The sequence below is a fragment of the Petaurus breviceps genome, unplaced genomic scaffold (genome assembly GCF_028583685.1).
Source record: "Petaurus breviceps papuanus isolate PSGF00001 unplaced genomic scaffold, PetGlider_PUasm1.0 99, whole genome shotgun sequence".
Classification (NCBI taxonomy): Eukaryota; Metazoa; Chordata; class Mammalia; order Diprotodontia; family Petauridae; genus Petaurus; species Petaurus breviceps.
This window is the reverse complement of record NW_027187465.1, coordinates 18,019,877-18,046,194: the sequence shown is the minus strand read 5'-3', so window position 1 is coordinate 18,046,194 and position 26,318 is coordinate 18,019,877. Positions and strand designations below refer to the sequence as shown.

General features: G+C 42.5%; 1 long non-coding RNA gene across 1 annotated transcript in view; it reads left to right on the top strand.

The window, feature by feature from the left end:
- The window catches only part of LOC138156519 (uncharacterized), a 94,181-nt gene that overhangs the window by 48,770 nt on the left and 19,093 nt on the right, over window positions 1-26,318 (top strand). Inside the window, exon 2 of the long non-coding RNA XR_011167170.1 lies at window positions 16,835-16,909. This is a non-coding gene — a long non-coding RNA (uncharacterized lncRNA). The remainder of the gene's footprint in view (window positions 1-16,834; window positions 16,910-26,318) is intronic.

The following is a 26,318-nucleotide window of genomic DNA, read 5'->3' as shown; positions in this document are numbered from 1 at the left end:
TCTATCTATCTATCTATCTATCTATCTATCTATCTATCTATCTATCTATCTATCTATCTATCTATCTATCTATCTAAAAAGGACATTCTAAGTCATCTAGACCAACATATTCATTTTACAGTTTAGGAAGCTGAGACCCTAGAGAAGTTAAGTGTATTGCCAGAGTTACACATAGAGCAACTATCAGAGGCAGGATCTGAATCCACATCATGGCAATTTGCCTCTCATGTAATACTTATGCTTCCTGTGTCATATGTTTCTTGTGCGGAAAGCATTCCCTTCAACATGGAAAGCACTAAATGTGAATGATTAGAAACAGAGATTAAACCTGTGATCTACAACACGATGGCTTTGGTTCATAATGACTCCAAGATCACTGAATCAGAAATCTAGATCTAGAAGGGACCTCTGAAGTCATCTTGTCCAATCTTCTTATTTTACAGATGAGAAAACTGAGGCCCAGGCAGTAAAGTAATTTACCCAAGGCTACACAGGTAACAAATATCATAGGTTAGCATTTGAATTCAGGTCCTGTGATTCCTGAGCCAGTCTACATTTCTTTGTACCATGATCTTCCAGTTCCAAGATTCTATCCCTAAAACTACTATTGAATTCAGCAAGTGTTTATTTAGCAAATACCATGGACAAGACACTGTGCTAGGCTCTGAGGTATACAAAGGCAAAAAACCCCAAACAAATAAAAAACAACAACACAACCCCCCCCAAGGGTCTTTGCCTTCTACATGAGTATAATTAGAAACTTTTTTTTCCCATTCAACTGAATGTGTTTATATTATGTTTTGTTTATGTCCACATCAGAGATGATTCATTTGAGGGGACCTTTCATGTTAATAGGCCTTGACGTATCCCAGGTGGTACTTCATGACTCTGTCCTAAGGGCAGAAATAATTTCTAATTACATGGACACATTGGGCCCCCATGGACAGAACTCCTCGGGTCTCAGGCAGACTGGCTGTTACTAAACCACAAGAGATGAGTATGCACCATGGTGATAACCTCCAAAGTAGCCCTAACTTTTCTCTAAGGTCATAAGAACAGTCAGCCAGGATCTGGTGACCATGCTCCCCAGCAGGAAAGGCTACTTGCCAGGGTCTGTCTGCCCTTTGCCAAATGCCTGGATGAATAGTGAAAAAACCAGTCACATATCCAGATTTTCAATCAACCCACAACATTCTGGAGAAAAATGAAAGGATTCTGTGTTGTGTCTGATGATAGCTGGGCACAAGGTGGATCCATTTTATGTCCTGAAATGTTATCTTATCAGTGGGATGTTCTTTTCCTTCTAAATCAACAAAGGGAGCTTGGTTCACCCTCCCTGCTGTTTTTGCCCATGTCAGGGCTCTTGGAGAGGGCAGCCAAACAGCCTTAGACACTGAGCTTGGTGCCTCTGGGAGCACTTTGCACTATAGGCTTCAAAGACAGCCAGTGACAGTCAAGCACTAAGGAACCAGGAGGCATTTCTGACCTGCTGAGCGGTAGTAGCTCTCTTGAGCATATGGATGAAATTATTATGACCACATTCCCTCACATTTCCACAGTGCTCCACAGTTTTCAAAGCACATTCATATCTTCATTATCTCATTAACTCTTTAAAAAATAGGTATATTGATGCTCCTTTTGGCTTCCCTTGGGTCTTTTAAGACTCAACTGAAAGGGACAGCTAGGTGGTACAGTGGATAGAGCATTGTCCCTGGAGTCAGGAAGACCTGAGTTCAAATTTGACCTCTGACACTTACCATGTGACCTTGGGGAAGTCACTTAATTCTGAGTATCTTAAAAAAAGACAACTCACATCTCACCTTCTGTGGGACTTTCCCCTCTCAAATTGCCTTCCATTTACACTATATGTTTGTATATTATCTAATTAGAATATAAACTCGTTGGGGTGAGACCTTTTTTCTTGGCTTTTTTTGTGTCCCCAGAGCTTAGCACAAGGATGGGCAAATAGTAAATGATTAATAAATGCATAGTCTTTCATTCACTCATTCATTCTTTCATAAGGAAAGTGAGACCTGGGAGAAGTTGACTTGCCCAAGATCACACATGTAAGAAATAGCTTCTCTTTCACTTAAAATTATTTCAAATAATTCTTGACTAAAACAGTGAGCATTTATTGCTTTAAGGTTTGTGAAATACTCTACATAAGGTTATTATCTTATCAGGTTACTGTCAGACCCAATAGGGATGATGTATGCAAAGCACCCTATAGATATTATATGGTCTTCATCACTACAACTACAGATGGATATTATCACCCTCTAATAAATGGCTTCTTGGTGTCTTTCCAGCTATAACTCTTTGATCTGAGATTGAAGGAAGTCTTCTCTGGGCTTCATTTTTTTTAATCTGTAAATTAAGGATTCTGTAACAAGAGAACCTTCTTAGTTCAGGGAGGCTTTGAGGAATGAAAGCTACCAGGCAAATACTATTGCCCCACATATCACAGAATTACCTGAAGTGGCATTTAAGCCTGGATTCACAGATAACACCTGGAGACATCAGACAGAAAGACAAGTCAACAAGCAAATGCTGGGAATACAAATACAAGTTAAAAAAAACAAACAAACAGTCCTTTCCCTCAAGGAGCTTACATTCTAAGGGTCATGCGCAAAAGGGAGCTGGAATTGGGAGAGTGATGGATGGGTAAAGGGAGGAAGTGTCAGGGAAGTGTTTAAGTCATAAAGGAAAAGGCAGAGCCAGGAGGGGAATGAGGATTGGCCAACTTGAGACCCTTCCCAAAATGGAGACTCTTGAAGGAACTCAAAAAAGAAGCCTCCATGGGATGTTCCAGGAGCAGAAGGTCTCAGGGGAAGATGATTTCTCCAGAGAGAGAAGGCCCCCAGGCACTGGAGGAAGTTCTTCTTAAGATTACATCTTAGTCATGCCAGCTGTGAAGTTAAAATTGGGATCATCAGGGGGCAAACTGTGGAAAGGAGAGATGGGGTGTGAATGGGTGGAGGTGAGAAGAGCGGTGAGAAGCCCCAGAGGCCTTTTGTCCAACACCCTCCTTTCACAAAGGAGGAATATGAGGTTTGGAGTGGCATTTAGATCCGTTTGTTGGACTCCAGAGCCACTGTAACATGCTGCTTCTCCCAGACATAGAAAAAAAGATGAGGCCAAGTAGACTCGGGAACTGCAGGGAAGAATAAATACTCTCTTGCCCTGGTCCTCACTGAAGTGGGTAATGGAAAAATACCTATCCTGAGGTTATGGATTGTGGGAGTGGAGGAGAGCTGATGGCAAAGATAGAGGCATCAAGAAGAAATCTAATGGAAGTCCATAAATCAGGTAGGCTTAAAAGGTACTTACCCAGGAATTCCAAGGAGGAATCATGGAGCCTAGCCCATGGAGCTGAAAAAAAGCATCACCTAGAGGCTGTGGGGAGAGGCAGGAGGGGCCACCCAGGATTTCCAGAAAAGGAGCTCCACTTCACACTGGGAAGTTCAAGTGGATAAGGGAGGGGATCAATTTCAAAACCTGGAGAAAGGACCCTGGAGGGAAACTTTGGCACTGGAGAGAAGCAAAGCTAAGGTGGGTGTGAGAACCATGGCATCCTATATCTAAGGCTGGAAGCATACTTCAAGGTCACCTAGGCCAACCATCTCATTTCACAGAGGGGGAAATGGAAGCCTAGGTGACTTGCCCAACATCATACAGCTATTAAGTAAAAGAACTGAGATTCAAATCCAGCTGTTTTCACTCCAAGTCCTACGGACTTGGGGCAGCTACATATCAAAGTGGGTAGAGCACCAGCTCTGGAATCAGGAAGACCTGAGCTCAAATCTGGCCTCAGAAACTGACTAGCTGTGTGACCATGGGCAAGTCACTTAACCCTGATTGTCTCAACAAACAAACAAACAACAACAACAACAACAAAAAAAAAAACCCAAAACCAAATCTTATATGCTTCCCACTGCACTGTGCTATTCATGGCTATCTCTAATTCCAGAAGGGCAAATTGACGGTCCCCAACTTGAGGGAAATGCCTACAAAGAGTTAATGGGGAAAGGAGGACCATAGAATATAATTTATTTGACTTCTTGGCTGACTGCTACCCAGAAAGCCCTTGATGATAATAACTGTATAATTATATCCGTGTAAGGATTTAAAGGCATTTCACACATGTTAACTCATTAGTGCTCATAGCACATCTAGAGGGGAAAAAAAGGCAAATAGAGAAACTAAGGCATGTCAAAGGGGTCTGTTTGTAGTCCAAATGCTAAGTCTCTTAGTGAAGCCCTCCTTTGATGCCTTATTGAAGAGTGATGTACAGATACTAATGTCAATTTATTATGATTATTAATGCTTTAAAGTTACTATTATCCCAATGTAACAAATGAGGAAATGCAGGTTCAGTGATTTGCCCAGCTGAGGTCACACCTCTAGTAAGTGTCAGAGTTGGGATTTGAACCCAGATCTTGATGACTGCAAGTCTGATTAGGATCACCACCTGCCTTCAAAGGGCTTACGTGACCCAACAAGAAACTTAGCATAAGTTTGTAGCGGCATATCCTTACAAGGCTGTATACTAAAGGAGGAGTTTTTCATCTACAATGAGTCATGAAGACCTTCTAAGGTGTTGGAGAGGCTTCAGTACCCATAAATGGAAGAAATATAAACCCATCCTTTGAAGCCTTATAGCAGTCTGGGAACAAAGCCAAGATGTTGACCATTGGTTATTTAATGCCTCAGTTTCCTCTTTTGTGAAAGTTAGGTAAACTCAATAACTTCTAAGGTCCTTTCCTGCTCTAAATCTATGTCATTGTTATTGCTCAGTCATGTACAATTCTTTATGACCCCATCTCTTGGCAGAGATATGGAGTAGTTTTCCATTCCTTCTCCAAGTCATTTTACAGATGGGGAAACTGAGGCAAACAGAGTAAAGTGACTTGCCCAGACTTGCATGGCTAATAAGCGACTGAAGCCAGATTTGAACTCAGGATGATTAATCTTCCTGGAGCTCTATCCACACCACCACAGGCACCCTTTAAATCTATGAAGCAGCTAGGTGGCACAATGAGTAGAGCTCTAGGTCTGGAGTCAGGAGGACTTGACTTCAAATATAGCTTCAGATACTGTGTGACCTTGGACAAGTTACCTAACCTCTGCTTGACTCATTTTCCTCAACTGTAAAATGGGGATCATTATAGCACCTACCTCCCAGGGTTGTTGTGAGAATCAAATGCGATAATAATTGTTAAGTGATTAGCACAGTGGAGCTGTATTCGATTATCACTGTCATACTGTATTCCCATGAGTATGCACAGCATGGATCAGTGGATTGAGAATTAAGAAACTCTGGGTTCTAGTCCCGAATTCTGTTGCAGTGTTTCTACTTTGTCCCCAGGGGCCTCAGTTTTCTCATCTGTAGTATCAGAGTCAGAAGAGTTGAAAGGGAGCTTAGTGATCATCTACTTCATCCTGTTCCTGAATGAGAATCCTCTCTGCCTTACTCAGCTCACAGCTCTTCACTCTTCCCTTGGATTGCTCCAGTGGGAGTAGAAGACTGGAGAGCCCCCCACCTCCTGAGATGGGCCATTCCAATGTTGGACTATTCTCATTATGAGGAAGAATTTCTCCTGACTTTACACGGAAATTTTCCCTTTTTGTAACACCCACCCATTTTTCCCCTCCTTCTGCCCTCCGGGGCCAAACAGAAGGAGCCTAATCCCTCTTCCAGGTGACAGCCCTTCAAATACCTGAAGGCAGTTATTACATCCCACATGGTTTTCTGAAGGATAAACATCCTTAATACCTTTAACTGATACTCCCAGGGCATGCACTTGAAAACCCTTTACTATTTTTGTTGCTTTTCTCTGGACACTCTCGGTCTCATCAACGGCTTTCCAAAAATGTTGGGGGCTCAAAGGGAACACAATATGCCACATGTGGATACTCTGGTTCCCATAATTCAGCCTAACAATACATTTGACTTTCTTGAATTATTTTTAATCATACTCCTTGACTTACATTTAGATTTTTATTGTTCTTGAATAGTTTAGTTGTGTCTGACTCTTCATGACCCCACTTGGGGTTTTCTTGGCAAAGATATCAGAGTACCTTGCCATTTCCTTCTCCAGATCTTCTTATAGATGAAGAAACTGAGGCTAGCAGGGTTAAGTGACTTGCCCAGAGTTACACAGCTAGTGAGTGTCTGAGGTAAGATTTGAACTTTGGTCCTTCTGACTCCAGATGTGGCACTCTATGCACTGTTTCACCCAACTGCTCTTTAAATCTATGAGGTAGCTTTAAATTAAAAGACAGCTAGGTGATACAGTACATTGAGCATAGGGCCTGGGGTCAGAAAGACTCATCTTCCTGAGTTCAGACCTGGCCTCAAAAATTTAAGTAGCTGTGTGACCCTGGGCAAGTCACTGAACCCTGTTTGCCTCTGTTTCCTGATCTGTAAAATAAGCTGGAGAAGGAAATGACATATCACTTTAGTATCTTTGCAAAGAAAACCCCAAATGGGGTCATTAAAAATCAGACACGGCTGAAACTATTCAAAAACAATAAACATTTAGATGTAAGTCAAGAAAGTCAATGTATTCTTTGGCTGAATTATGGGAAGCAGAGCATCCATAGTGAGGGAGGAGAATGCTCTAGGCTACTGAATTCCAGTCAGGCCACATCTGGAATATTGTGTTTCCTTTTAGCCCTGACATTCTAGGAAGGATGTTGGCAAGGCAAAGAGTGTCCAGAGAGGAGCAGCAAAAGTAGTGAAGGGTTTTCAAGTGCATGCCCTGGGAGTATCAGTTAAGGAACTCAGAATGTTATGTTGTGTTGTATTGTGTTGTGTTGTGTTGTATTGTATTGTATTATGTTATGTTACATTATATGATATAATATCATATAACATTATAGTATTTATATTTATTATATATTACATTATCATATTATAGTATTGTATTATTTATTTTAATCATATCATATCTTATCATATCATACAATGCTATATATATTATGTCATATCATATCATATCATACTATATATTTTCCTCTTTCTTTAATCTCTTTGGTGTATAAACCTAGGAGTGATATTGCTGGGCCAAGACATACACAGTTAAGTAATTTTAGGGGCAAAATTCCAAATTGTTTTCCTGAATGACTGGACCAATATGGTAGGTCCTATATCTTGAAAAATCCTTTTTACAGTGGAAACTAAGGAGGGGGGAAGAGTGGCCATCAACTGGGGAATGACTGAACAAATTATGTTGTGGTAATGTAATGGAATACTATTGTGCTTTAATAAATGAAGAAGTAGATGACTTTAGGAGGACCTGAGAAGACTTGTATGAACTTGGGCAGAATGAAGTAAGGAAAACCAAGAGAATAATAATACTATAAGATCAGTATTATAAAAGTAAACAGTTCTGAAAGATTTTAAAAAAAACTCCATTTAATGAAGTAATCAACCATGTTTTCATAGGACTGGTAAAAAAGGATGAGGCCTTACTCATGACAGAGGGATGATGGGATATTGGATGAGAAATAAATTTTTGAACGTTGCTTGACTATGTGTATAGGATTTCTAAAAAAGGATTCTATATTTTTCTCTTTTTATTTGTCTTTTCCCTCTTCTAGTTCATGGGAAGAGGGGGGAGGAAAAAAATAATGTTTGATAATATTCTTAAAAAATTAAAATTAGACCTTACATTGGAATATAACTCCATATTTTTATTCCATTCAAAATCCCAGGGAATCACCATTTGGTGGAAGTAAATTATAAGGAATCCAAAGCCAATAGAAAGAGGCATAAGTAGTGCAAAAGCCATCAGCCTATTACCGATGCTGCTCATAAGAAGGGAAATAAAATACATAACTGGAGACATGAGTGACGAGAGAACTGGGGTGGTTTGGTCTCATCATAAGAATGAGACTGGGGGTGGCCAGGTGGCTCAGCGAGTAAGAGCACCGGCCCCAGTGTCAGGATGACCTGGGGATCAAATCCGGGCTCAGATACTTAGCACCACACCCAGAAATAACTGGCCGTGTAACCTTGAGCAAGTTACTTAACCCCAATTGCTTTAAAAAAAATAAAATAAATTAAAAAAAAGAATGAGACTGAAAATAAAAAGACAGCCTGAGGGGCAAACTGGTTCTTGCTGAGACAATGAAATAACCAAAGGAAGAACTTAAGCCTTGGTTGAATCCTTTATGGAAAAATTATAGAAAGACAAATTATAGATAAGAACCACACTGGGTTGAGAAGATGTAGATGGGTTGGGTTCAGCAGTGGCAGAGGGAGTACCCCCAACAGAGAAATGTACTTCTTTTTTTCCTCTGCCTTTTTTTCTGATCCCTTCCTTCCCCAGATGCTAATAGTACCTTCCCACAAGTTTCTTCTATTTGATATATACATATGTGCATATATTTTATATAATATAAATATATCCTACAAACATATATAAATATATTACATATATATGTGTACATGCATTTATATACACACATATATAAATATGCACATATACACACTTCTATACATGCATACATTTCTATGCAATACATATATTTATATGTATATATGTATATTATATGTGTGTATATATACATACATGCATATATACGAACATTCATGGTGATTTCTCCCATAAGAATGCAAGCTTTTTGAGGGCAGGGAATGTTTCAAATTTTTCTTTATATCTCCAGTGCCTAGCATACTGCCTAGCACACAGGAGTGACTTAATAAATGTTTGTTATTAGTTGCTAATAATAATATATTTTGAAATTGCTTTCGTCACAATAAGGCTATGAAATAGGCAAGACAAGCAGTGTTATCTTCCTTTTGCAGATAAGGAAACTGATACTCTTTAGTTATTGGAGGAGAGTTACTTGGCTAGGGTCCCGCAGCTAGTAAGAACTTATGTTAAGATTTGTGTCTAGCCCAAATCCAGACGTCTGTCTTCTGCACCGAGATACAGGCAACAAGAATGAAATGAAAACTTCAAAAATAACACTTTACTTTTGTCTACTTTTCAAAATGTTTTCAGATTTATCACTGTAACAAGAGAAACAGTAATGTACCAACATGTAACTAAGGCTTTATTGCCTATTTCCTGTTTCTGAATCCCCCTTGGGTTAGTGTCCAGGTTCAAGGGAACAGGGTAGGAGGAAGACAAGTGGGACAGGAAAGACAGGAAGTTTCAATGGGCTCACTTTGGGAGCAAAGCAGAGGAACCTGAGAACGTTGAATATCTGACCACTTACCTCTAATTCCTCCTTATCTTAAAATTGGTCTGTGGACAAAAAACTGGGACCTGAGGGTCATGCCTTCCCAAAGCTCACTTAGCTTTAGGCAAACTGTGTGACCTGGGACCCTATCTCAGTGCCCTCCTCCAAGTCTCCACTTCAGGACAAGACCAGTGACCTTGAGCCTCTTGTCTCAAAGAAAGAGGACAGGCCAATGAGCTCTCTGAGGTGCATTTAGAATTTCCTGGAATCCCAGTGTGCTGGCCTAGCCCCAGCTTGTGGCAGTCCCTGAAGCTGTCAACAGCCCGATAGCCTGAAGTGAGCTCCTGTCACACTGGAAGAAGAATGTCAAGCATGTGTCTTCTATCTAATTTCTCCTCCACCTCTTTCTCCTCCTCCTCTCTCTCTTTTAAAGATACAGAAGTTCAGGCAGGGCTAGAAGAGAACTTATCAGTCAGCCAATTCAAATCGTAACTGAGAAAGAATCCCCAGGTGTCTTCTAATGATGAGGGAAAGGCATTTTTTTTTCTAGAGGAAGTCCATTTCACTTTGGGAAAGGGTAGGGGGTTTCGTGAGAAGGACAATAAAATTACATGACTGGAGACATGAATGACTGGAGAACTGAGGTGGGCTACAGAAGCCTTTATGTAGGGACTACTAAGTGTGGCTACGTGTGCACAGTGAATAGACTCTTCTTCCTGAGTTCAAATCTGGTCTCAGAGACTTCCTAGTTTTGCCATTATACAAGCAAGTTATTATATCCTCTTGACCTCAGTTTCCTCGTCTGTGAAAAGAGCTAGAGAAGGACATGGCAAACCACTCCAGTATCCTTCACAAGAAAACCCTAAATGAGGTCATAGGGAGTAGTAGAGGAGTGAACAAAAACTTCCTGATTCTCTACCCGGTGATCTATTCTGTGCTCCAGCTAGCTGTCTCTTATGAAAACTCAAATGAAAGCTCTCATTGTTAAGAAGGTTTTCCTGACATGGAGTCTAAATTTTTCTTCTTTATATATTTTATATACTTTTCTTCTTTAAAACATCTTTATCAAAATTGGTTCACAATTTAGATATAAAGACTATAAACAATCTGGGAGAACAAGGAATAGTTTACCTGTCAGATTTGTGGAGAAGAGAAGAATTTATGACCAAATAAGAGATAGAGAGCATTACGAAATGCAAAATGGATAATTTTAATTGTATTAAATTGAAAAGGTTTTGTACAAACAGAACCAATGCAATCAAGATGAGGAGGGAAGCAGAAAATTGACAAAGAATTTTTACAACCAGTGTCTCTGATGAAGGGCTCATTTCCAAAATATACAGAGAACTGAGTCAAATTTATAAGAATACAAGTCATTCCCCAATTGATAAATGATCAAAGGATATGAACAGGCAGTTTTCAAAGGAAGAAATCAAAGATAGCTATAATCATATGAAAATCTCCATTGATTAGAGAAATGCAAATCAAAACAGCTCTGAGGTACCACATAACACCTGTCAGATTGACTAACATGACAAAACAGGAAAATGATAAATGCTGGAGAAGATCTGGGAAAAATGGAACATTAATGCATTGTTTGTTGGTGAAATTTGTGAACTGATTCAACCATTCTGGAGAGTAATTTGGGGCTATGCCCAAAGGGCTATAAAAATGTGCATACCTTTGACTCAGCAATACCACTTCTAGGGCTGTATCCAAAGAGACAGATCATACAAGTGGGAAAAGGACCCGTATGTACAAAAATATTTGTAACAGTTCTTGTGGTGACAAAGAATGGGAAATTGAGGGGATACCCATCAACTGGGGAGTGACTAAACAAGTTGTGGTGTGTGCTATAAGGAATGAGGAGCAGACAAACTTCATAATAAGCTGTAGAGACTTATATAAACTGATGCTGAGTGAAGAGAGCAGAACCAGAACATTGTACACAATTACAGACACATCGAATCTGTGATGATTAACTTTGATCGGCTTGGCTCTTCTCAGCAATTCAAGGTTGTTTAGACAACTCTAAAGGACTCATGGTGGAAAGGGCTATTCACCTTCAGAGAAAGAATTACCGATTCTGAATACAGATGGAAGCAAACTACCTCCTCTCTTTTTTTTGTTTTGTTTTGTTTCTTCTTTCTCATGGTCCATTCCATAATTATTCTTTACAACTTGACTAATGTTTAATGTGAAGGTATATGTAGAACCTATATTGGATTGCATGGCTCCTTGGGGAGGGGGAGGGCGTGGAAAGGGAAGGGGAGAAAATTTGGAATTCAAAAACTTGTGGAACTGAATGTTGTAAACCAAAAATGAATAAATTTAAAAGGAAAAAAAAAAGAAAGAAATTCATAGAAGGTAAATAACATCATCTATAAATAAAGATAATACAAACTTCAAACAAACAAACAAACAAACATCTTCAGGCAAGCAGTACAAGCTGGATCTCTTTTCCAGGTACCAGATCTTCTAATACTTGAAGACAATTTTCACGTTCTGCATCTCACACATACACACCTTCAAATCTTCCCTCCTGTAGACGAAAACACTTTTAGTTTCTTCAAACAGATCTTCATGTGATATGAACTCAAGGCTCCTTCTCATCCTGGTGGCCCTTCACTGGACACTCTTCAGCTTAGTGATGAAGTAAATCAGTAAATGTAAATTTACATTTTTTATTTTTTTTTTTTACCAGTAATTTACCAGTAAATCAGCACTCAGAACTTAGTAAATAGTTCAGAAGTGGCTTGGTGGAACGCAATGGAATGTCTCTCCTTTTTCTTGAATGCTGTTTCAATGAAACCTAAGTTAGCATTCTTGGCCAACATATGTCACTGTTTATTAATTTAATAAGTTAACATTAACGAGGCCATGGTTAGTCAGAAGAAGACTGTGGAAAAGCAAAAGATTCCCCCCCAGAGACATTCCCCAACATGGACCAGTGGGAGACTAGAGCTACACAGATGATGAGATATTCATGTTCCTTTGTCAATATCCACCAAAGTGGTCTGAGACTAATATTTTCTAGTACAAGGGCTATAAAAAAGAATAAAGCAGGATTCCCAACACCTCAAAAAGTGTATAGTCTGGTTTCAGAGGCAGGCCATGTGTCCCCCAAATTAACAGAGAGCTGAAGAATGTGAGTGCTAGAAAGAACTTGAGGGGCGGCGAGGTGGCGCAGTGAATAAAGAGCTGGCAACCGGAGTCAGGAGGACCTGAGTTCGGTTCGGGCCTCAGACACTTAACACCCACACAAAAAAAAACTAGCTGTGTAACCTCGGGCAAGTTACTTAGCCTCAATTGCCCTCCAAAAGGCAAAAAAACAAACAAACAAAAAAACACTTGAAAGAAATAAGCATTATGAAAGTTGGAGTCCTTGGAACATAAAATGTGGGGAATACATAAGACCTAGAATTCACTGGTGGGAAGAATCTTGAGAACATAAAATGTGGAGACCAGGAGGGGTCTTGGAACACAGATGATGAAGTTGGGAAGTACTTTAGAACATAATGCTAGAGCTGAACAGAACTTTGGAACATGGAATCTCAGAAATATGAAAACTGAGTTGGGAGGAACCTTTAGAACACAGAAAGTCAGATCTGAGAGGGATCTTAGAATATAAAATGTTAATGCTGGGAGGAATCTTGGAGGAGAAAATTTCAGAACTCCATATTATCTCACTTGATGATCTCATCAGCTTGCATGGATTCCGCTATCATCTCTATGCATAAGATTCCCAGATCTGTAAATCTAGTCTGGGCTATTATAGTCACATGTCTCCAATGACCTCTTGGAAATCTGAAATTGGATGACTTGCAGAAGTTTCAGACTCAATGGGCTGAAGAATTGAATGCCTTACCTCCTGCCTCCTTTTGAACTTCCTTATCATTAAGCCAATCACTATTCTCCCAGTTATCTAGACTTGAAAACTTGACTTTATTTTTGATTCCTGACTCTGGTTCACCCCACATAGCCACTCTGTTGTCCAACTGGGTCATTTCTATGTCCACAACATTCTCTTGCAGAGATCCTGGTCTCTCCCCTCTGATCCCCTCTAGGCAGAACTATTTTTAATGTTATTCCAAATTATCTCCCTGCCTCAAGGCTGTCCCTACACCAATCCATTCAACCACCAACTATTTTTTTTTCTAAAGTATAGGTATGACCATGTCAACCCCACCCTTCTCCCCACTAATCCTCCCCCAATGAGCTCTTGTGGCAACATATTACCTGTAAGATTAAATATAAAATCTTATTTGTCATTTAAAGCTCTTCACAGCTTGGCCCCTTGCCACCTTCCTAGTCTTCTCACACTAGCTCCACCTCCCAGAAGCCCTAGCACCCCCGAGCGATGCTGTCCTACTCTGCAGTTTCTCCAGCACTTTCAGTCTCCATGACATCGCCTATATTTCCAGTGTTTTCCCTCTTGGTGTTCCTTGCTTTCTCTAAGAACTCAGCTCAAAGTTCTACATTATTTATGTCTTCATAGTACTACTCATAAAGGTAGGACACACTGCCTGATAAATTAGGGAGAAAGAGTGAACCACCCAAAGTCATACAACCAATGAGTGGGAGAGATGAGATTGTAACTGCGGATGTTCTGGCCTTCAGAGTTGGCATATATAGCAATTTAAGATTTCCAAAGTTCTTTACACAAATTACCTCATTTGATTCTTAAAGCAACTCTGTGACGTGAGTGCTACTATCATTTTCATTTTCCAAATGAAGAAACTGAGACTGAGGGAGGATAAATGCCTTGCAGCTATTAAATATCTAACTTCAATTCCTACCTTCCTGACTCAAAGTCTAAGTGCATTAATTGATGGTATGTGGGGTGATCTGCTCTAACCCTTTCCAAGGTTGTCATAATGGCTGAGCTAGTCCTACTGACCTGGTGTTACTTGCCTCAGGATGGTTGTCTCCCCACTCGTCCAGTTTCCTTTCCCATTTCCCTTCCAACTCTTCTCTAAGAAAGAAAGCTTTGCTCCCCCAGGATTTAGCTGGAATCTGACCTGGCTCCTTTTCGATGCTTACCCATCCTGAGGTAGGCAGCGGAGGTACCCTTTTTTTTTTTCAGCTTAGATTTAACTGGAGTTTGAACAGAGTCACACAGCTAGGAAGTGACCATGTAGCTTTTGATTCCTGCAATGTCCAATATTCTTTTCATTGTATATGCCATACGAGAGTCTGGACAAAGATGGCTGCAGGAGGAAATAGAAAAGAAAGAGGAGGCATCTGCAAAGGACATCACAAAGGGTGGTAATTCCCAGACTTGATGACTAGATCTAGATAGCTGAATTAGCTAAGGGACTGAAGTATTTGGAGCCTGGGGGGAATAGTATTCTTTATTCACAAAAACTAGAGAAGGAAGGAGAAGCTTGCTTGGAGGGGATGAGACCTAGGATGGTGAACTAGTGTTGGAGATTGGTTCTTTCACATTAGTTATACATCTATAGCAGCCACGTGGGCAGGCCAGGACAATGAACCTGGAGCTCAAGTCTGACTTCAGACATCACTTGTCATATGACCGTGGACAAAATTATTTGATTCTGTACCTCAGTTTCCTAATCAGGGAAATGAAGGGGTTTGCTCAATGGCTTCTAAGTCGAGAATTCTATGACTCCCCACTCAGGACCACCACATTTCCCATAGTCTGCGTCATTCAAGGACTCATTTCGTTCTTAACAGATGGCATTCTTGACCCAACCTCAAGAGTACTTGGGTGTGAAGTTATTTTTCCAGCGCTATGGAAGCATCCACACTTTGTTGTTTGATCTGTCTCTCGTGACTAAAGGCAGACATTTACCAGGCAGAGACATTAACAATACTAATAACAATAACAACCACCATTTATATAATAAATTGATGGAAGAAACCATAAGGGAGTCTTTAGCAAACTCTATCAAAGCAGGCCAGATAGACAAGCTATCTCATCATGCCCAATTAAAGACAAACTGATGATTCATCTCCTCTTCAATGCTGCTTTCCTACTCTTTTTCATTCTGGTTGTACAATGAGGACTCAAAATAAACCAAATTTTATAATCTACTTTTTTTTTTGGTCAGAGATTTAGTTTATTGGATAATATAGTTTTAGAAACTGTGACATACTTTGATACCTTGGACATTAGGGTTGCTCAAATATTTGTCGGTTGTTTGGTTTACTGGACAATGTGCTAAAAAAAACCAAAACACCTGTATTGAAGTTGTAAAGGAGCTTCTTTCAAAAAATCAGTTTTAAAGTCAAGACTATCTAAAAGACTTTGACAAGGGGGCTTGTTAAATATGGATATGAAAAAAAAATCCTCCAAACTTAATCGGCAAAAGATGTTATTTTAAGTAGTGCCATTTTAAAGTTTTTAAACAAAAACCTTCTATTTTAGCTTCCCTTTTAGGGTTTCACCTATAATGGAATAGCACAACAAAGCTCTGATGCTTCTTTTTTTTTTTTTAGTAAGCAATTGGGGTTAAGTAACTTGCTCAAGGTTACATGGCCAGTTATTATTTCTGGGTGTGGTGCTGAGTATCTGAGCCCGGATTTGATCCAGGTCATCCCGGACACTGGAGCCGGTGCTCTTACTCGATGAGCCACCTGGCCGCCCCTAAGCAATCGGGGTTAAGTAACTTGCTCAAGGTTACGCGGCCAGGTGTTTCTGGGTGGGTGCTAAGTGTCTGAGCCCGGGGTTCCATCTCCAGGTCTTCTCAACACTGGAGCCGGTGCTCTTACTTGCCATACTACCTGGCCACCCCAGCTCTGATGCTTCTTGAGGCATATTTATTCTCTTTGAATCTGTGAAAAAGGGTGAAAAAGCACGTGATCCAAAACAGATTAAAATGTAATTGGGAAATGTTTACCAAAATAATAAAAATATAATAAAGCATAATGCTAATATGTGGTTTTCTAAGTCAACATGTTCTTTCAGATCTTTATATAGTTTAGTAGCCCCTCTCCCCATTTCTATTTGATGTTGACACCACTGATCTAGTCCAACCTTCCTTCACTTTCTAGATGAGGGAAGTGAGAAACTAATAGAAGTTGAAATGACATGCTCAAGCTTATACAGGTAGTCAGCATAAGAGATGGCATTTGTGTCCAGGTTCTCTGGCTCTAAAGCCAGGGCTTTTTCTGCCACTGTGGTGATATAATCTACTTTAAAAAAAAGTGCTTCTTTTAAGATTTGCAAAATACTTTACAAGTAATAACTCAGGTGGATCCTCACAGCAACTCTGGGAGATAGGTATTGTTGTTGTTGCTAGGGTGATTATTATTATTATTGTCCCCATCTTACAAATAAGGAAACTGAGGCAAAGAGATTAAGTGACTTGTCCAGAGTCACAGAGCTAAGACGTGTCTTGAGGCTGGATTTGAATTCAGGTCTTTCTGATTCTAGGTCAGTTCTCTGTCCACTGCACCACCTGACTACTTAGGGTGGGTTTGAGGGCTCAGAAATATAGACCCTGGAACTGGTCAAGATTAATTGGATAAGAAAAGAATTTAATCCTACCTTGGCCTCCTTAGAAGGGAGATGGAAGATGGTTCACATTTTTTCTGGCGTTTTAACATTTACAAAACTTTTCCTAAACAAATCTGTAAGATAGGCCTTGAAAGTATTATTTTCCCCATTTTACAGATTAGGAAGAAGGAACATTAGAATGGAAGATGTCCAAGCTGGAAAGAACCTTGGGACATAGAATGTGAGAGCTGGGTGAGTCTTAAAACATAAAATGTCAGTTTGGTGAGGGGCTTTAGAACATAGAATGTCAAAGTTTTTCTAACTTCAGCCCAGATTTTCACTTTAATTGTCATCAACACCAGACTTACTCCAAATCAGCCACATGTACCCCAACAGTCGATGGTCCCTTTATTCCTTCTCTCAAATCACAGGAAACCCTGATTGTCTGTTTTCTCTGTCTCTCCTAATCTCCTGTCTCAGAGATAAGTAATCCTAGTATGATTTCATCAGCAAATACATGTGAATTGTGCTGGTGTACACCAAGGTCTCTCTCTTCCTTCCCCTTCCCCATACACACACATAAACTCACTTCCCCACAGTCCCAAGATAGTTCAGTAACAACCAGGAGGGAGGAGACAGCTTTCACACTACCTCTCTCAGGTTCCAGTGAATCAACCCTACCTCCTCTGAGACCACCTAGAGCTAGAATCCATTGGATCAGAAACAAGAATGCTGAGAAGGCCCCATCTTCCCCTTTGTCTTGGCTACTGGTCCTCTGTCTCCAATTCCCCAGCTGAAGATTCTTTTCCATATACAAGGCGATCTTCTAGTACCAATTAAATTCCTCTCCCTTTCATTCAGGAATAGATTTGAACTATTATATTTGAACAAGGCAAGGTATGCTCTGTCTCAAACAGCTTCCGGACTGGCCCACAAGCACTGAACTGCCCATGATTCTCTGAGAATTTTGAATTTGGGGAGGAGGAGGTACAGGTCAAAAAGAAGAAACTGCTTAGAATTTATACTATCTCCAATCTCTCCTAAGCATTCATTCCTTTTACAGGATTAACTGCTGCAGACTGACTCTCCTCACTTGTATTGCCTGGAGTCTAATTGTTATCTATATGGGATCAGAGGGGTTAGAGAGGGGACGAGGGGACAAGGACAAAGGGTAGTTTTACTAAATTGTCACCTTTTGGATACAGCTCATCTTCAATCCATTTGAGATAGAATTATTCTGTCTTTGACAACCCTGCTTTCTAGAAATTCATTCTGTTATTTGGACATGGGGAATAGTGGTGGAATTACCTTTTTGACACAGGTACAGGGTATAATTTGTTTGTACACAGCTGTTTGCATGTTGTCTCCCTGATTAGATTGTTAGCTCTTGAGGGTAGGTATCTTCCCTGACTTTTCTTGATATGCCAAGTACTTAGCTGAGTGCCTGGTGCTTAATAAATGTTCATAGATTGATTGATGATTGATTAATCTTGTTAGTGTGAATTTATACAAAGCAAGTGGAATTCTGGACTGAGAGTCAGAAGACCTGAGTGATAAATTCTAGTTCTTCATTGCCTGGTTATGCAATCAGCCATGTCTGGGCCAGTTTCCCCATTTACATAATGAGGAGTGGGTGGCAGGGCTTCTAAGGTTCCCCCTATATTCTCATTCTTCCTTTCTTACCATTGCAGATTTAGAGTTGGAAGCACCTTAGACACCCTTCTAAAATGGTTTGAACCCAGGTTCCCCAACTTCAATTCAGAATGCTTCCCACTTCCCCAAATTGTGTCTTCAGTTCTGTATTCTAAGGCCCCTCCCACTTCTGACATTCATAATCTAAGGCCTCTCTCACCTCTCACATTCCTTAAAAAATGTAAGCTCCCTTCCAGCCCTGACATTCTCTGTACTAAGACCTCTTTCACCTCTGAAATCCTATTGTTCTACTGCTGTATGATAAATAGACTGCCAGAGAAATTGGAGTTGGATGGGGGCTGAGCATTTCTCCCATCACTGGAGGAATGGATTCTTAGAAGAAAAAAGAAGCTATGAGTACACTCTTAGTAGGAGCAGTCTGGATGGGAAATTAGTGACAACACCAGCTCCAGGGAGAATAGAACACGGCTGATCATGATAGAGGATTCGTGACTGTGGCTTTCCTGCTTCCCACATTCCCTGAGATATGAAGGGTGGGGGGGGGGGGAATAAAGAGGTAAGGCCTGAAATTCCTTAATAGAAAGTAAACTCCTTGAGGGTAGAGACTCAGATCTTTGTACATTCAGTCCCTAGTACAATCAAGTAAGCAAGAAAACAAGCAATTCTCAAATACCTATTACACTCCAGGCTCTGTGTTAGATGACAGGATACGAGATCAAAAGTTCCTATCTTTACATCGTAATGCAGAGATCACATGTCCATATATAGTCCATATATAGCAACATCCTTACGTAGGCATTTACAAGACTTATATAAAAACAGATACCTCACTAATATGGAAACATGGTTTACATGATAGCATACATATAACCTATATCACTTTGCCTATCATTTTTGGAAGTGAGGGGAGAGAGGAAGGGAGAAAAATTTGGAACTCAAAATCTTGTAAAAATAAGTGCTAAAAATTATCCTGATATGTAATTTTGGAAAAAATAAAATATTATAAAAAATCCCAACCAGATACTTTATGGTACCCTTGGAAGGGAAAGCATGGCAATGGGGGGGGGGGGGTGAGACTAGGAAAGGCCTCCTGCAGAATGAGGCTGTTGAACTGAGTCTTGAAAAGAAACCAGAAATTATAAGAGGTGGTGAGGGGAGGGCAGAACATTCAGTTCACAGATAGGAAATGGAGTGTCCTCTGTGTACAAGAGCTGGGCCCATAGTATATGACTGGTTGCTGTTTTTTCAATTAATGAATGAAGTTCTAAGCAGTTCCAAAATCCCTTGTTTTGGGCCTGTACCTCCTCCCACCCCCACTCCAATCCAAAATTCTCCTAGAATCATGGTCAGTTCAGTGCTTGTGGGCCAGTCTGGAAGCTGTATGACATACAGCATACCTTTCCTCGTTCAAATATAATAGTTCAAATCTATTCCTGAATGAAAGGGAGAGAGATTTAATTGATGCTAGAAGATTGCCTTGTATATGGAAAAGAATCTTTGGCTGGGGAATTGGAGACAGAGGACCAGTAGCTGAGACAAAGTGGAAGATGGGGCCTTCTCAGCATTCTTGTCTCTGCTCTAATGGATTCTAGCTCTAGGTGGTCTCAGAGGAGGTAGGGTTGATCCACTGGAACCTGAGAGAGGTAGTGTGAAGCTCTCCCCTCCCTCCTTGTTGTTTCTGAGCTGCTATCTTGGGGCTATGGGGAGGTGTGTTTATGTGTGTGTATGGGGAAGGTGGAGGAAGAGAGAGACCTTGGTGTTACACCAGCACAATTCACATGTATTTGCTGATAAAATAATACTAGGGTTACTTAGCAACCCTAGTGTTCACAGAGGAAGAACATTCCTGGAAGACTGGTACGGCCTCAATATGTATGCATGTGGCCTTGTGTGTGAAGGAGCGTATGTTAGTGTCAGTGTGTGTGTCAAAGCTCGAATCAGTATAAGTGTGTGTTCAGGGAAAAGTGAAGGTATTAACATTCAGGGCGCCCAGCTAGATACACCCAGATTGATTCAAACACCCTTGGTAGCTAAAACAGAGTTGGAAAACATACAAATTCTCTAGGTCATACACATGCACACACACACTGCACCTTGACACACATCCTTGAGAACAAGCATGCATACAGCCACTCACACCCACATGCACATACTTCACCCTGCCCAGAAGCCTTGAGCAGTACGTATTTGCTGGAAGACAGGAGGAAAAGCTCGAATCTACACTCACGGCCAGGCACACTCGCTGATTACTCAGACAGATAGTCCCCCTCACCCCCCCACTTCCCCCCCACACAGCCACACAGACCCTTGGGGAAGGTGGGCGTGTAAAGGGAAACAGGGGGGGGGGGTAAGCGCGAGCCTCCTTCGGGCTGGCAGGAGGGCAGGGCTCCTAAGCCCGGGTTTCCCCTCTCCCGAAAACCCCGGCAAACGCGTGCACGCGCATGTAGTCAAGGTTCCATTAAAGTTAATTGTTTTTACGGCCGCTTTAACAGGGTCTTGTAAACCTTTTTATGGCTCAGCCCAAGAACTGCCTGCAGCCCCAATAGCGCGGGAGGTGCAGGCCAGGCGCACCCTCCTCCAGCTGGGCACGGCAGGGATGCAGTCGCTTCCCTTCCACTAGGACCCACCGGGGAGATACGGACTCTCCCCCAGTCCGGAGGGTAAGGGGCAGGGACTCGCTGCTCAGTGCGGGCTCACCTGCCCAAGGTAAGCTCAGCGCTCCAGAGGCTTGGCGAGGCCTAACTCCGGGGAGTGTCTAGAACGCCGTGCTCCAGGGCGAGGATTCACCTGGGACCTGTGTTCGAATTCTGTCTCCGACTCTTACCCGCAGCGTGTGCCCAGGCTAGTAGGCGCATTGCTTTTCATTCACAGAGCTGGTTAGGAATCTTGAAATGATTGCTGAAATCAGCAAGATGAGGAAATGTGAAAATGGGACTAATAAAATGTCCAGCCCCGCCACCGGGTTAGGGGAAAGAAGCAAAAAGGCCCAGATGAGTACTATTTGTAAAGCCCATTGAGCCCCTAGTCAAGGGGCTTTGTAAATGCCTGCTGTCTTTATCATCTGAGTTGTTAATATTAATTATTCGGGAGTCTACACGGTTCTGTACATTCGGGGATACTACCACGCAATCCCAGCTGCACAATTGACAATGCTCTTCCCTATCCCTTATTTTATTTGGGCCTCAATCTCCGGCTCCCCAAACCCATCAGCTAACCAATTTAGCAGGGTAGGGATTTTCAGCCTCTGCGCCACCTCATTCTGAGCCTCAATTTACAAATGACGATACGGACGTTCAGAAATAGTGTGGATTCGTATGAGCACCTCCGGTATGGAAGAACTCTCTCTGCGAGCGCAAACTGGCACCTTCTCTGAAATTTAAAAGTCTTAGAGAGTTCTCTTGAATACCGAGGGATCTACCCAGGGTCATACAACCAGCGTTCGTCGGAGCAAAACTTGAACTCAGTCGTTTTTTTTTTTTTTCTGTCTCTGAGACCACCAAGAGAAAATGCCCCTAGTTTGTGGCTGAACCCAAGGACTTCCGACACCCCATTACACAGAATAGCAGAGATCGACTCCAGGAGCCACTTTGGTGCCCTGAAAAGAGGACGGGATATAACAGAGTCGGACTGGAGTCAGGTCTCCTGAGGCCAATTTAGGGGGTCTGGTGACTGAGAGTAAACCATTTTTATCTCGCTGAGCCTCAGTTTTCTTATCTGTGAAATGGTATGAAGAACTACAGTTAGGGAAAAGTTTCGGTTTGTATTCCCAGAGCTGTACACAGGTCTAGGCACAGAAGAGGCGCTTAATGAATGCTTGTGGACTGATCGATCCTGCCTCAGACTGTATGTGACCCCAGGCAAACAGCTTACCCTGTAAAAATTTAAGTTTTCTGAAAAACTGGGACAATATCTATTTGGTGGGGTTGCTATAAATCAAACTCTTTGCAAACCTAGGTCTCTAGAACCATAGACCTAGAGCGGGCCTTAGGGACCCCCTAGTCCAATCCCCTTCACTTGATAGTCAAGGAAACAGACCTATAGAAGTTAAGTGATTTGCCCAAGGTCGCACGGGTTATGGAAGAGAGGGATTTGAACCGAGACACTGACTCAGTTACTCTGACTCTTGGTCCTGTGTCCTTAGGTGAGCCTGCGGAGCCCCCAGGTTCAGGCTGTCTGACGGGGGGATGCGGGGGCGGCACTCAGAGATGATGGATGGGCGAGCGTGCGTGTGTGTACACAAGTGCGCGGGGCTGTTTATATTTATTTTTGTCGCCGCTTTGATCTCCCCTTTCTCTTCGCAAAAGCCTAATCCTCGTGCGGTGACCCGAGCCGAGCAGCAGATGTAGCTTGGGGGAGTTAGAGCAGGCCTGGGGTTAATGGCCCAGCCTAGTTTAAAAGCGTCAGGGGGATTAGCCACTGATTAAAAGGGCCGTATTTAACATCGCCGCCCTGGTGTAGAGGCTGCTGAGGGGTTGGCTTGGACGTGGGTACCCCTGGGAAGTAAATGGGAGGGGCCCAGCTCCCTCTGATCTTTCCTCCCCCTAGTTCTGCAAAAGGGGGGCGAAGATGCTAACCACCGATCACCGAGGCTGGCTGAGGGAGACCGGAGCGGATCGGGCGGCCTAGGCGAGGCGCTCGCTGGTCTGGGGTAGTAAGGACACTCGGAATCAGTGAAAACCCCTCCGGACCGTTTGGCTTTTCCTAAGACCTCCCTTATATTGAAGCAAATAAATCGAATTATCGTTTGTTTCTGGGCTGCAGAAAGCGCTGAAAAGGATTTCAGTGTGGCGTGGAGAAAGGACGGCTGAATTTCGAGCTAGAGTGCTCAGGATTCGAACCCCTGATCTGCCACTTCCTACCTGCCTTACCCTGGGAAGTCACCGCACCTTTCTGTGCCTTCTATAAAATGACAGAGTTGGGATGAATGGACTTCAGGCCCCTTCATCACTCCTAAATGATACTAGGCTGGTGTGTAAGCTTCCGGAGGGCAGGGACTGGCTTTTGTTTTTGGTCTTTGTATACCCAGCACCAACTCTGTCATAAACACTTTTTGAATGGTTGAAATACTGAGGAGTGAGACCTTTGACACCACTTTCCGGTGCCCCTGGACGCTGTAGATTATCTACCTACATGTGGCGATTCTCCAATCTCAGAAATCCCTAGTTCTTGTCACATTTTGAACACTCTTTAAGGCTTGGTGTAGAAGGACCCGGGCAAGTCTTCACAATCGTCCAGGACCTGGTTCTTAACCTGGAATTCCTGAACTTAAAAGAAATCATAACTTCTTCAATGATTGATTTCCTTTATAACCCTAGTGTTCGGCTTGAAGTCAGGAAGACTCGTCTTTTTGAGTTCAAATTTGACCTCGGACACTTATAACCGTGTGATCCTGGGCAAGTCACTTTCACCGTTCACCTGTTTCCTCATCTATAAAATAAATTGGAGAAGGAAATGGTAAACCACTCCAGTATCTTTGTCAAGAAAACCCCAAATGGAGTTACAAAGAGTGGGACACGACTGAACAACAGAAGAAAAAGATGTATTTTATTTTATGCATTTAAAAACATGATTCCTATGACGGACTTAAGAGGCTTCAGTCAAACTATGATAAAAAGAGGTCCAGGGCACAAAAAGGTGAAGCTCTGTTCCAGTCTGAGTTTGCCATTTTACAGCAGAAGAAATTGAATTCCAGAGTTTTTACTTATATATTTATGTAGTTCTTTCGTTTCCCCTGCTAAATTATAAACTCCTTGAGGGTAGGGACTGTTTCCAGTTTTGTCGAGTTTCCCAGCTCCAGCGCGATGCCCGGCGTTTGATACTTAATAACGCTCCCATTAGAATCCAGGGCATCCAACATCAAATCTAACGGTCATTCCACCAACACCACGTTGCCTTCTAGTGGTTCTGGGGGACTTTAACCCTGGCGGCCGCCAGACTTTCGCTGTTCCAATTGCTTTTTCATGTGAGATTCCGGGATCGAGTGTAACCGAAGTCTCTCAATCAGCCGTTTTTCGAACTGGATCCTGCCCTGACGGATCTGGAGCAGGGCTCCCACCCCACCCCCATCTGTATTGATTCGGAGTGCTCTGGGTAATGCACGGCTGGAAGGAAAACAAAACCAAATTTAACTGGTCAAAGTTCCTCCTTTGAAATTTGCCGGACAGCTGTGGGGAGCGCCCTGGGCTTTGCCAAGGCATTGCCAGCCGGCAGCTGGAAAGGACTATAGAAGTTAGAGCTGGAAAGTATGCTAGACATGAGAGGGCCTTAGAACATAGAATATCAGTGCTGCAGATTCTTTAGGACAAGAAGCGTCAGAGTTGGGAGGGACCTTAGAACGTATGTCAGAGCTGCGAGGAGACTTAAAATAGAATATCAGAGCTTGGGAAGGGCCTTAGAACTGGGGATGTCAGGGTTGGGAGGAGCCTTAGAACATAGACTGTGGGAACTAGGAGGGGCCTTAGAATAGGGAATGTCTTATTTGGGAGGGGCCTTAGAACTGGGAATGTCAAAGTTGGGAGGTGCCTTACAATAGAAAATGTTAAGAGCGAGGGGGTCTCAGAATAGGAATATGTGTGCGGGGGGGGGGGCAAATTTGGAACTTAGAACATAGAAAACTGCACATGGGAAGATAATCAGATAATCAGAACCGGAAGGGGTTTTATTAGACAAAATGTCACTTCTGGGAGGCTTTTGGGGGATCTCATTGGGAAGATGGGGGAAAATGAGGCCAGAGAGAGTTTCTCATCAAGGAAGGAATAGATTTGAAGTCAAAGGTTTGGTTTTGAGGCCCAGCTCTGTCCAGCTGTGCACTTGAATAACCTCGGAGAAATTCACTTCTTTTGGGGCCTCAGTTTCCTCATTCGTCAAATGAGCTCCCCAGATCGCTCCTAGAGTCAGAGCGGACTCCCGGTGAGGTTGCACGGCGCGAGCTTTGTACAGAGTAGACGGTTCATCGCCCAAGTCATCCCTTGCCACAGGACATCCCACTTTCCCCATCCTTGGCTTTCAGCCCAAGTCTGACAGGGAGACCTGAGCTTCGCAGGTTTTACCTGCCTTCCCCAAATCGGGAACAAGGACTGGCTTGTTAGGGGAGAAGTGGAAAGTGAAGCTCCCCAGTGGGAAAAGAGAATTAGCGAAATTCCTTCTGGAGCCAAAAACCTCCCATTGAAAGATGTTTGAAGAATTTTCTTCCCGGGAGGGAGAAGTAGGAGCAGACCCGAGCACAGCTGCCCCGGCATGGCCCGGGCACGCCCTTTCCCAGGGACTACTCCTCTCTCCCACCGTTCCCAGCAGCCACTTTCCTAAACCTGAGTCTCACCTTCCGCGTCTCCCTCCGCCTTCCCCTCTCCGTGGAATTTCCCCCAGCGGCTCTTTCTACGTGTTCCCGTCCCTCCCCCTTCCAGGGAGGAAGGACGCCTGGAGAATTAAAATCCAGTTACCCAGTAATTCTGGGTCACGTGAAGCTCCCACTCGAAATGCCCGGGAACTGAGGACAAAATAATTCTTATTTTAATTTGCAGGAGAAGCAATGAATAATTCAGACAATTACCTCAATCTCCTCCCAGACCTAGGAGGAGAGTCCTAAAAGGAGTGTAGCTGAAGGGACTGGGGCCCAGCAGAGCTCCCCAGGATTCAGAGCAGATGAACCCCTGGGCTTGGGCCTGCCCCTCACTAGGAAAGGAGGGAGACAGATCAATTAAGGCACGTTTCTTTCTAAAGCCCTTAAGAGAAAGATGATAGAGGGAACCCAAAGGCTTCTTCTTCCTAGGGTGGCTAGAGGGACCTTTGCCCACCCCCTGGACCTCAGGGGGATAACAAATATAGGGTGAAGGGAGTGGAAAGAGCCTGAGTTTTGAAGGCTTAAAGACCTGCCTTCAAATTCTAACTTTCTTTTTAGTGTGACTTTGGACCTTCCCTGTGCCTCGGTTTCCTCACCTGTAAAATTATTCATTCATTCATTTATCTATCTATCTATCTATCTATCTATCTATCTATCTATCTATCTATC